Genomic DNA, 12,574 nt, shown 5'->3' on the forward strand with positions numbered 1-12,574 from the left:
CCTAAAAGGTGGAATAGCGATTTTCGAACCATTTCCTATAAGAGAATGGTTTCCATTACTTTGAGAAATGGATTCTTATATCAAACTATAGCTATTGCATTAAAGAAGAAAAGAAACTAATAGAAGTCGAAGACGCGGAATGATAGTGAATAGAGAGAAAGATTCTTCTGATTTTCTTGTTTCTATCTACTAGACGCCGTAGAGAATTGAGAATTTTCATGTCTTTCAATTCTCGTACTCGTAATTGGAAAGTTATGGAAGGAGACCCATCATTTTGCAATGAAAACAACATATAAAACTCTGGACAATTTCGAAATCAGGCCAAGCGTCTTAATACATATGCAAAAAAATTCATTATTGGCCCACCATTGATTAGAAGATTTAGCTTGTATGAATCGCTATTGGTTTGATACGAATAATGACAATCGTTTCAGTATGTTAAGGATACAGATGTATCCACAATTCATTTAGAGTTACTTAATAGTCTATTTCTTATACCATATCTCTATCCCGTGAAATTCTCGAGCCAAAAGATGGATGCATATGCTGTGTTTCATTTTGCTAAATGATATCAATTAAATGGTGTATCAATTCCATAAATTGCATATAGCAATAAATAAATCAGCAAAATTCTTTCTAATATTTTAGATAGAAGAAACATTTCTTCTATCTAAAATATTAGAAAGAATGTACCCTTCTATCCAAATCCAATTTGCATCGATAAAATAAATCCAAATTCCAGTAGTAGATGAATAATTGCAAATTTGTGTGTGTACGAGATTAGAATAACTTCAAAATAACTGACATAATTTTGTATTTTTCCTGATCAGAAAAATACATGAAAAAGAAAGGAGGTAGAAAAATTTTTGGATTTATGGTTAAAGAAGAAAAAGAAGAAAACAGGGGTTCTGTTGAATTTCAAGTATTCAGTTTCACCAATAAGATACGGAGACTTGCTTCACATTTGGAATTACACAAAAAAGATTTTTCATCGGAAAGAGGTCTACGAAGACTTTTGGGAAAACGTCGACGTTTGCTGGCTTATTTGGCAAAGAAAAATAGAGTACGTTATAAGAAATTAATCGGTCAGTTGAATATTCGGGAGCAGTAATTTAATCGTTCAAATTTTTTTCTTGTTTTATTATTTTTTTAGTAGTCTTATAGTAGTCTTAGATTTTTCATTTTGATGAGCCTCGCTTTGAGGAATTCATGGAATAATCCATTTTCATGGAATAATGAATTAAGGAAGAAAGGATATGAGTCTACCGCTTACAAGAAAAGATCTCATGATAGTCAATATGGGCCCTCAACACCCATCAATGCATGGTGTTCTTCGACTGATCGTTACTCTCGATGGTGAGGATGTTATTGATTGTGAACCCATATTAGGGTATTTACACAGAGGAATGGAAAAAATCGCGGAAAACCGAACTATTATACAATACTTACCTTATGTAACAAGGTGGGATTATTTAGCTACTATGTTTACAGAAGCAATAACAGTAAATGCACCAGAATTCTTGGAGAATATTCAAATACCACAAAGAGCCAGCTATATTAGGGTAATTATGTTAGAATTAAGCCGGATAGCTTCTCACTTGCTATGGCTTGGACCTTTTATGGCGGATCTCGGCGCACAGACTCCTTTTTTCTATATTTTTAGAGAGAGAGAATTAATATATGATCTATTTGAAGCTGCTACAGGTATGCGAATGATGCACAATTACTTTCGCATCGGAGGAGTAGCCGCCGATCTACCTTATGGATGGATCGATAAATGTTTAGATTTCTGTGATTATTTTTTACGCGGAGTTGTTGAATATCAACAACTTATTACACAGAATCCAATTTTTTTAGAGCGAGTTGAAGGAGTAGGTTTTATTAGCGGAGAAGAAGCAGTAAATTGGGGCTTATCGGGACCGATGTTACGAGCTTCTGGAATACAATGGGATCTTCGTAAAGTAGATCCTTATGAGTCTTACAACCAATTTGATTGGAAAGTCCAATGGCAAAAAGAAGGGGATTCGTTAGCTCGCTATTTAGTACGAATTGGTGAAATGAGGGAATCCATCAAAATAATTCAACAAGCTGTAGAAAAAATTCCTGGAGGACCTTATGAAAATTTAGAAGTCCGACGCTTTAAGAAAGAAAATAATTCTGAATGGAATGATTTTGAGTATAAATTTCTTGGTAAAAAACCTTCGCCCAATTTTGAATTGTCAAGACAAGAGCTTTATGTAAGAGTAGAAGCCCCAAAAGGTGAATTAGGGATTTATCTAGTAGGAGATGATAGCCTTTTCCCCTGGAGATGGAAAATCCGTCCACCCGGGTTTATTAATTTGCAAATTCTTCCTCAGCTAGTTAAAAAAATGAAATTGGCTGATATCATGACGATATTAGGTAGTATAGATATCATTATGGGGGAAGTTGATCGTTGAAATGATAATAGATAGGGTAGAGGTAGAAACTATCAATTCTTTTTCGAAATTGGAATTATTAAAAGAAGTCTATGGACTGATATCGATTCTACCCATTTTGACCCTCCTTTTGGGAATAACAATAGAGGTACTCGTAATTGTGTGGTTAGAAAGAGAAATATCTGCGTCGATACAACAACGTATTGGTCCTGAATATGCTGGCCCCCTGGGCCTGCTTCAAGCTATAGCAGATGGGACTAAGCTACTTTTTAAAGAAGATATTCTGCCATCCCGAGGAGATATTTCTTTATTTAGCATTGGACCCTCTATAGCAGTCATATCAGTTTTATTAAGTTTTTTAGTTATCCCTTTGGGATATCATTTTGTTTTAGCCGATCTTAGTATTGGTGTTTTTTTATGGATTGCCATTTCAAGTATAGCTCCTATTGGTCTTCTTATGGCAGGATATAGCTCAAATAATAAATATTCTTTTTCAGGCGGTCTACGAGCTGCTGCTCAATCCATTAGTTATGAAATACCATTAACTTTTTGTGTGCTAGCAATATCTCTACGTGTGATTCGTTAAAATAGATCTTTTTCCTATAAAATCCATTAACTATTTATATTCCTTTTCTTATTTAGTATTTGGGTTGGTAAGTTAAACTAGATAGCTATATGAGTGAAACAAAACAGCTTATAAATTTGTAGTAAAAAGAAAAAATCTCATTTCCTACGTACAAGAAAAAAGTGGAAGTAAACATAAGCAGTGTAAACTCTTTATCCCAAGGTTGATATTTTTTAATTAGTCATCATATCTTGAAGCGGCCAAGAATAAAGGATTCACGATATGGAATTCCATTACTAGAATACTCCTAGTTATTACTATAACTTAATAATCCATAAGAAGAATCCACCAAAAGTTAGTGAAGGGTTAGGAACACTAAAGTACATAAAGGATTAGTAATGGAAAATCTAAAACATTAGAGATTTTTGCCCATAAAAGGAATCATAATAAGGACTTGCAATTTGTAGAAATTATCAAGTAGTACTTTCTTCGGATTCCGATCCAGAGTATGTTCCCATTCACTTGTTAAGGAAATGGCTATCAAGAACGAATTAACCCTTTATCCATTTTTTCTTTTTAAATACCCCCTCCCTGGGGAAAGAAGAATAGTAAAAAAGATATGGAGTGCACTAGAAAAAATTTTCATTATTTCCTTCCTCTATCCATATTCATGCAGAATTGCTCATGAACTAATACCCAACTCTTTCCATTTATTAATTGAATTCCTATAACAAGTAACAAGTGTTTTATTCCAAGATTAAGTTATTACTGAACAAAGAAAAATTTTCATTATATTATAAAGGATGAGATCAATTCGGAAGCGCTTTTTCTTATTCTAGCAGACGGAATTCCTTTGGTCTAATTTAGGACTTTCAAATCTATTTTATTTTATCTAATTCTATCTACGCCCCCGGGGCTAGGAACAAAACAGTCCTTTCCTTTTTCTGATCATAGAGAAGCCGTATGAAGCTAAGGTTTCATGTACGGTTTTGAAATAGCGGTGGGAACTGTGATGTTATCACCGACTATGATTATCTAACAGTTCAAGTACAGTTGATATAGTTGAAGCACAGTCAAAATACGGTTTTTTTGGATGGAATATTTGGCGTCAGCCTATAGGTTTTCTGGTTTTTTTAATTTCTTCTTTGGCAGAATGTGAAAGATTACCCTTTGATTTACCAGAAGCGGAGGAAGAATTAGTAGCAGGTTACCAAACTGAATATTCCGGTATCAAATATGGTTTATTTTATCTTGTTTCTTACCTAAATTTATTAGTTTCTTCTTTATTTGTAACAGTTCTCTACTTGGGCGGGTGGAATTTATCTATTCCCTATATATCCTTTTTTGATTTTTTCCAAATGAATAAAGCAGTTGGAATTTTGGAAATGACAATGGGTATATTTATTACATTAACTAAAGCTTATTTATTTCTCTTCATTTCTATCACAATAAGATGGACTTTACCGAGGATGAGAATGGATCAGTTATTAAATCTTGGATGGAAATTTCTTTTACCTATTTCCCTGGGCAATCTCTTATTAACAACCTCTTCTCAACTTGTTTCACTATAAATAAGATAATACAATAATAGTAAGAATATTTTCAACACAAAAGCTCTCTCAAACAAGAGAAAGAAACATATCTTTTTCATAGATATTTAGAATGAATATGTTCCCTATGGTAACTGGGTTCATGAGTTATGGTCAACAAACAATACGTGCTACAAGGTACATAGGTCAAAGTTTCATAACTACCTTATCCCACACAAATCGTTTACCTATAACGATTCACTACCCTTATGAAAAATCAATTACACCAGAGCGTTTCCGAGGGCGAATCCACTTTGAATTTGATAAATGTATTGCTTGTGAAGTATGTGTTCGCGTATGTCCGATAGATTTACCCGTTGTGGATTGGAGATTTGAAAAGGATATTAAAAGAAAACAATTGCTTAATTATAGTATTGATTTCGGAGTTTGTATATTTTGTGGCAATTGTGTTGAGTACTGTCCAACAAGCTGTTTATCAATGACTGAAGAATATGAACTTTCTACCTATGATCGTCATGAATTGAATTACAATCAAATTGCTTTAAGTCGGTTACCAATCTCCATAATGGGAGATTACACAATTCAAACAATTAGGAATTCGTCTGAAAGTAAAATAAACAAAGAAAAATCTTCGAATTCAAGAACGATTACTGATTACTAAACTTTGATTTTGTCTTTCTGTTATAAAAATCTAATAATTCTTTATTAAACTTTAAAATTAAACTATAAAGAAAAACGAAAAACTACTGCTTATTGGAAATTATTTCTTATTTTAAATCAGACTAGATTTTCGTGATATAATATAATTTATAACTATAAGTTTATACACAAAAAAATACCCTAATCCTTTTTTCCTTCCTTGAATCCTTTAGTTTTAGTCAGTTCATGAAAAATTTTATACTATTAATTTCTTTTTATCCATAATGGATTTACCTGGACCAATACATGAGATTCTTATGCTATTTGGGGGATTTGTTCTTCTACTAGGGGGTCTAGGAGTAGTATTACTTACCAACCCCATTTATTCTGCCTTTTCGCTGGGATTAGTTCTTGTTTGTATATCCTTATTCTATTTTTTATTAAATTCCTACTTTGTAGCTGTCGCACAACTTCTTATTTATGTGGGAGCCATAAATGTCTTGATCATATTCGCTGTAATGTTCGTAAATGGCTCAGAATGGTCTAAAGATAAGAATTATTGGACTATTGGAGATGGGTTCACTTCACTCGTTTGTATAACTATTGTTTTTTCACTAATGACTACTATCCCAGATACGTCGTGGTATGGAATTCTTTGGACTACAAGATCAAACCAAATAGTAGAACAGGGTCTCATAAATAATGTTCAACAAATTGGAATTCATTTAGCAACCGATTTTTATCTTCCGTTTGAACTCATTTCCATAATTCTTCTAGTTTCTTTAATAGGTGCAATTACTATGGCTCGGCAATAAGAAAACTTAGAAAAAGTACAAATTATAAGAATTGCAAATCTAAAATAAATAACTAAAGAATCACAATTTTGATTTAGTAAAATCCATCTACTGCCAACAAATACCTCCTTTTTTTTTTTTTTTTTTTTCTTTTGTTGTGTAATTGTTCTATTGTAATTAATTGAATCGGTTCAATTCTTGCCCTCATATTGAAATGAATCGAGATTGATAAGGAGTTAGTTAATGATGTTTGAGCATGTACTTTTTTTGAGTGTCTATTTATTTTCGATTGGTATCTATGGATTGATCACAAGCCGAAACATGGTTAGAGCTCTAATATGTCTTGAACTTATACTGAATTCAATTAATCTAAATCTCGTAACATTTTCTGATCTATTTGATAGTCGCCAATTAAAAGGAGATATTTTCGCAATTTTTGTTATAGCCCTTGCAGCTGCTGAAGCCGCTATTGGACTATCCATTCTTTCTTCCATCCATCGTAATAGGAAATCCACTCGTATCAATCAATCTAATTTATTGAATAATTAGACTTTTGAATAATTAGACATAGAATCCTCTAAACAAAGGCGCACATATTAAAATAAATAGAAATCAATACTATTTTCTTAGTATTATTTGAGAATATCCATTTTTTTTAGTAGATTATTGCATAGTATTCTTTTTCACTTAAATGAATTTTTGTATTTGTAATTCATTGATATTGCAATTTGAATATTGCAATAATTTATATTGAAAAGACGATAGCCAATTTATTGGCTAATTCGAATTCGTCTGTACAATTCGTAAAATTCTTTCTTATTTCTTATTTATTGTTGAAATCCAAAATTAAAGTCTCTTGGCTCTCTTCACGCTTTCTCACAAACAGATTAAAAAATAGATTTTTTTTTTTGAAGTTTGGATAAACCATTGCTTCGTCTGGTGTCTACAATACATATGACTCATTATAGTACTAATTTCATTTTTACCAGATCGAAAAATTTTATGTTGAAAAGAAAAATTTATAGATCCAATGTCACATTCCGTAAAAATTTACGATACATGTATAGGATGCACTCAATGTGTACGAGCTTGTCCAACAGATGTATTAGAAATGATACCCTGGGATGGATGTAAAGCCAAGCAAATTGCTTCCGCGCCGAGAACCGAAGATTGTGTGGGTTGTAAGAGATGTGAATCTGCCTGCCCGACAGATTTTTTAAGTGTCCGCGTTTATTTAGGGCCTGAAACAACACGTAGCATGGCTCTATCTTATTGATACGTTACAAAAAACTTCACTCGAATCGTCTGATTCCTCTTTACCGAAGAAGCCTGTGCTCGAAATAATCGAGCACGGGCTTTTCTGGTCAAAACGTATCTTGTCTTTATCACTTTATCATGAGTTATTTTCCTTGGTTAACAATACTTGTTGTTTTGCCGATATTTGCAGGTTCATTAATTTTCTTTTTACCTCATAAGGGAAACAAAGTCGTTAGGTGGTATACTATATCTATTTGTTTATTAGAATTCCTTCTAATGACTTATGCGTTCTGTTATCATTTCCAACTGGAGGATCCCTTAATCCAATTAAAGGAGGATTATAAATGGATAGATGTCTTCGATTTCCACTGGAGATTGGGAATCGATGGACTTTCATTAGGATCTATTTTATTGACAGGATTTATCACTACTTTAGCTACTTTAGCAGCTTGGCCAATTACACGGAATTCGCGATTATTCTATTTCCTGATGCTCGCAATGTATAGTGGTCAAATAGGATTATTTTCTTCGCGAGACCTTTTACTTTTTTTTATCATGTGGGAGTTAGAATTAATTCCTGTTTACTTACTTTTATCCATGTGGGGGGGGAAGAGGCGTCTATATTCAGCTACAAAGTTTATTTTGTATACTGCAGGCGGTTCCATTTTTTTCTTAATCGGAGTTCTGGGTATGGGCTTATATGGTTCCAACGAACCAGGATTAGATTTGGAAAGATTAATTAATCAATCATACCCTGCAACCTTGGAAATACTTTTATATTTTGGCTTCCTTATTGCTTATGCTGTCAAATTGCCGATTATACCCCTACATACGTGGTTACCAGATACCCATGGGGAAGCACATTATAGTACATGTATGCTTTTAGCGGGAATATTATTAAAGATGGGAGCATATGGATTGATTCGGATCAACATGGAATTGTTACCTCATGCTCATTATCTATTTTCGCCCTGGTTAGTAATAATAGGAGCGATCCAAATAATCTATGCAGCTTCAACTTCTCTTGGTCAACGAAATTTCAAAAAAAGAATAGCTTATTCCTCTGTATCTCACATGGGTTTCATAATTATAGGAATTGGTTCCATAACCAACATTGGACTCAATGGAGCTATTTTACAAATATTATCCCATGGATTTATTGGTGCTACACTTTTTTTCTTGGCAGGAACCGCTTCTGATAGAATGCGTCTTGTTTATCTCGAAGAACTGGGGGGAATATCTATCCCAATGCCTAAAATTTTTACCATGTTTAGTAGCTTTTCAATGGCTTCTCTTGCCTTACCAGGAATGAGTGGTTTTGTCGCAGAATTAGTAGTATTTTTTGGACTAATTACTAGTCCAAAATTTCTGTTAATGCCAAAAACACTAATTACTTTTGTAATGGCAATTGGAATGATATTAACTCCTATTTATTTATTATCTATGTTACGCCAGATGTTCTATGGATACAAGCTATTTAATGTTCCAAACGCAAATTTTGTGGATTCTGGACCACGAGAACTCTTTATTTTAATCTGTATCTTTTTACCAGTAATAGGAATTGGTATTTATCCAGATTTTGTTCTCTCCCTATCCGTTGACAGGGTAGAGGCTCTCTTATCCAATTATTATCCTAAATAGGTTTGCTTTTTTTTACTCGTCTGCTCTATTAATGCAGAAATAAGTAAAAAAGTATATAATGCAGAAATAAGTAAAAAAGTATAATTAGATCTATCTCGAATTTTTGAGAACCCTTTGATAAGGCGTTCAAGGGGTTCTCAAATAAAACATAAAAGTAAAAACCTTCATTTCATGAAGGTTTTATTTTATGTAATCATTTAGGTGTTAATGTAAACGAACCATAACTATGTAAGCCTATTCCTAATAGATTTATACCAAAATAACAAATCCAAATTATAAGAAATCCTATCAAAGCTATAAGTGCAGAATTCGTACCCTTCCAATTTGGATTTGTTCTACTATGTAAATAAATTGCGAATATGGTCCAAGTAATAAATGCCCAAGTTTCCTTAGGATCCCAATTCCAATAGGATCCCCAGGCCTCATTAGCCCATACTGCTCCACAAAGAATACCTACGGTTAAAAGGGTAAATCCTAGGCTAATGACACGATAACTCCAAGAATCCAAACGCTCCGTTAATTGATATTTGTAATAATTTGGAAATGAAGGGACAGAGGTTCTTTTTAAAGCACTTCTTTTTGCATAAAAATATTTAATATCACTAAAGAAAAATGTTTTATTTAAAACATTTTTTTTCTTTTTAGAAAAGAAATGGAAATTATTTCGAAATCTAATGATTAGAATAGCGGCAGATAATAAGGATCCGCACAAAAGAGTTGCATAGCTTAATAACATCATACTGACATGCATCATTAACCACTGAGATTGTAGAGCAGGTACTAGTATCGTGGATTGATGCATTTCAGTTAAAAGACCCGATGTGGCAAAGCCTTGCGTTAAAATAGTACTTGGCGTAGTTATTGTGCTTAAATCATTTTTAGAGTTCTGTATTTTAGGAATGGTATGAAGAATATACAGGGCCCATGAAAGGAAGATCAATGACTCATATAAATTACTTAATGGAAAATGTCCCGAGGAAGCCCAACGAGAAACTAAGAATCCTGTTATAGAGAAAAAAGTAACTATCATTCCTTTTTCTGACGAATCGCGTAATCCTCCAAGTTCACGAACTAATAAGGTTATAAAATGAATCGTAATCACAATTGAAATCGTTGAGAAAGAGATATGAGTTAGTATATGTTCTAAAGTTGCAAATAGCATAAGGGGAAGGTCCCATTACAAAATTGTAAATTTCGAATTGATTTCTAATCTATTGTATTCTTTTTCAAGAATGCCGCCACTCGGATTCGAACCGAGATGCTTGAGCACTGCTTCCTAAGAGCAGCGTGTCTACCAATTTCACCATGGCGGCTAACTTCAAATAATAGGTAACTTAAAAGAATAATAGCTATTATCTTGGGAATCGTCGATATTGGGAAAGTCCATAAAATTTAGGAACATTAGAGTTTTCATTAAAATAGACTTCGTTTGGTAGTATCGTTTCCATTTTTTTTTTTTACAATAAACTCTTGCTTTGCCCAATAGAAACACAAACACTGCTTGAAAGAGTTGGAACTTCTTTTTTCTAACTTGCAATTATAGAACTAATTTTTTCTAATTAATTTCCCCTTTACATTTTGAAAATTCTTTCAATACAATGAAAAAAATCCAAAAGGGTTTCTATTTAATGATGAAATTAAAATAAAATGGATAAATAGAAAAGGCTTTTTGGATTTTTTAAAAATTTCTAGAATGAAAGTCTTTATGCTCTTATTAATAAGATTTACTAACCTTATGATTTTGGAGAAGATAGGTGGAAGTTGTAAGTCCTATTGTAAGAATACTCCACTTTTCATAATTTTCCTAATAGAATATGAGGATTCTATTAGGAAAATTATGAAAAGTTCATTGATAGGAAAAGAATACTTAGCACACAGTATACCAAACAAAACTTTTTTTTTCTTGTATATATAAGATAAGAGGGGTTTTTTGTTCTAAGAATATTGTACCGAGTAATTCGACACATAAAAGTACATTCAAAGAAGAATCCAAATTATTAAATAATTGGAATTCTTTTTTGATAAGTCAATTCATATTATTCCAAAATCTTATTATTTGTTTGTTGCCCAGAAAAACCCTTTGGTTTTGGATGCTCATTACCGCTCGAAAATGATCTTGATTTTACTAAAGAATAAGATTGTACTATGGAAAAATAAGTCTTTTTCTTCCAAATATTTTTACGAATACGCTTTTTTGACATTGAAGTACGTTTTTTTGGAACTGCCATTCAAAAAGGAAATTACTTTTTTCTAGTTGTATGTGAAAGACATCTATTGCTGCAAATCAATCCTTCTTTCTTCTTTTTATTAGTATTTATACTTAGATACTGAAAGATACTTAAATTTTGAATTATTTTTTACTTCATTTTGTCTAATGCGGATAAGACAACAAGAATTTTTTAACATTTTTTCTTTATATATTTTATACTTTTTTTTTAATAATATAGAATATATAGAAGGGTTTCTCATTTAAATCTATTTATATCTATTTATATATCAAGTATACTCCATATATAGATATATGGTATGGAAGCCTATCCCCCATATAAGATAAGACGGGGGGATAAAAAGAAGGGAAAATGAAAATAGTTAATTAAGTTCAGAATGGTATTCCATAAAGGAAAGGAATTCCAATCAAAACAAAAAATACTGAGTCTCTTAAACAAGACATTCTAAAACTTAGGTAATTTATAGTCATTAGAATTTTAGTTCTATATGAAGTAAGGACTATTCGATAATTTCTTATAAACATAGGTTTTCATTGGAATTCACTCAATCAGTTAATTATGGAACAAGAGAGCTGTTTCATCTTTGTTTTAAAGAAATATAAAAATGAATTATGAATAGAAAGTAAAATGATTCCACTTTTTTTTTTTTATTTTTATAAATATCTTTATTTAGTTAATAAAATAACTTCGTTACCTAGTTATTTTATTAACTTTTTTAATTTAACCAACTAAACCCATTCTTAATTTTTAATTATTTCAATGAGATAAATTTTGGAAAAATTAAGAATTTCAGTATTTTTTCTTATTCTTTTTATTTATTCTTTCAGAAAGAGATAAGAATTGGTTTGGTGAATCGGAAACAATTTTATAGAAAAATTGAAGTAAAAATTGAAGTAAAAATTGCAATTTCTTTTCTTATGGAACATACATATCAATATGCATGGGTAATCCCTCTTCTCCCACTTCCAGTTATTATGTCAATGGGATTTGGCCTTATTCTTATTCCGACAGCAACAAAAAATCTTCGTCGCATATGGGCTTTTCCTAGTGTTTTACTCTTAAGTATAGCTATGGTATTCTCAGTTCAACTGTCTATTCAACAAATAAATGGAAGTTCGATCTATCAATATCTATGGTCTTGGACCGTCAATAATGATTTTTCTTTAGAATTTGGATACTTGATTGACCCACTTACTTCTATTATGTTAATACTAATTACTACTGTAGGAATCCTGGTTCTTATTTATAGTGATGGTTATATGTCTCACGATGAAGGATATTTGAGATTTTTTGTTTATATAAGTTTTTTCAATACTTCCATGTTGGGATTGGTTACTAGCTCCAATTTGATACAAATTTATTTTTTTTGGGAACTCGTGGGAATGTGTTCTTATTTATTGATAGGCTTTTGGTTTACACGACCAATCGCAGCGAGTGCTTGTCAAAAAGCTTTTGTAACTAATCGTGTAGGGGATTTTGGTCT

This window comes from Triticum urartu, unplaced genomic scaffold, assembly GCF_056163025.1.
Source record: "Triticum urartu cultivar PI428250 unplaced genomic scaffold, HENAU_Tu73 scaffold1, whole genome shotgun sequence".
Classification (NCBI taxonomy): domain Eukaryota; kingdom Viridiplantae; phylum Streptophyta; class Magnoliopsida; order Poales; family Poaceae; genus Triticum; species Triticum urartu.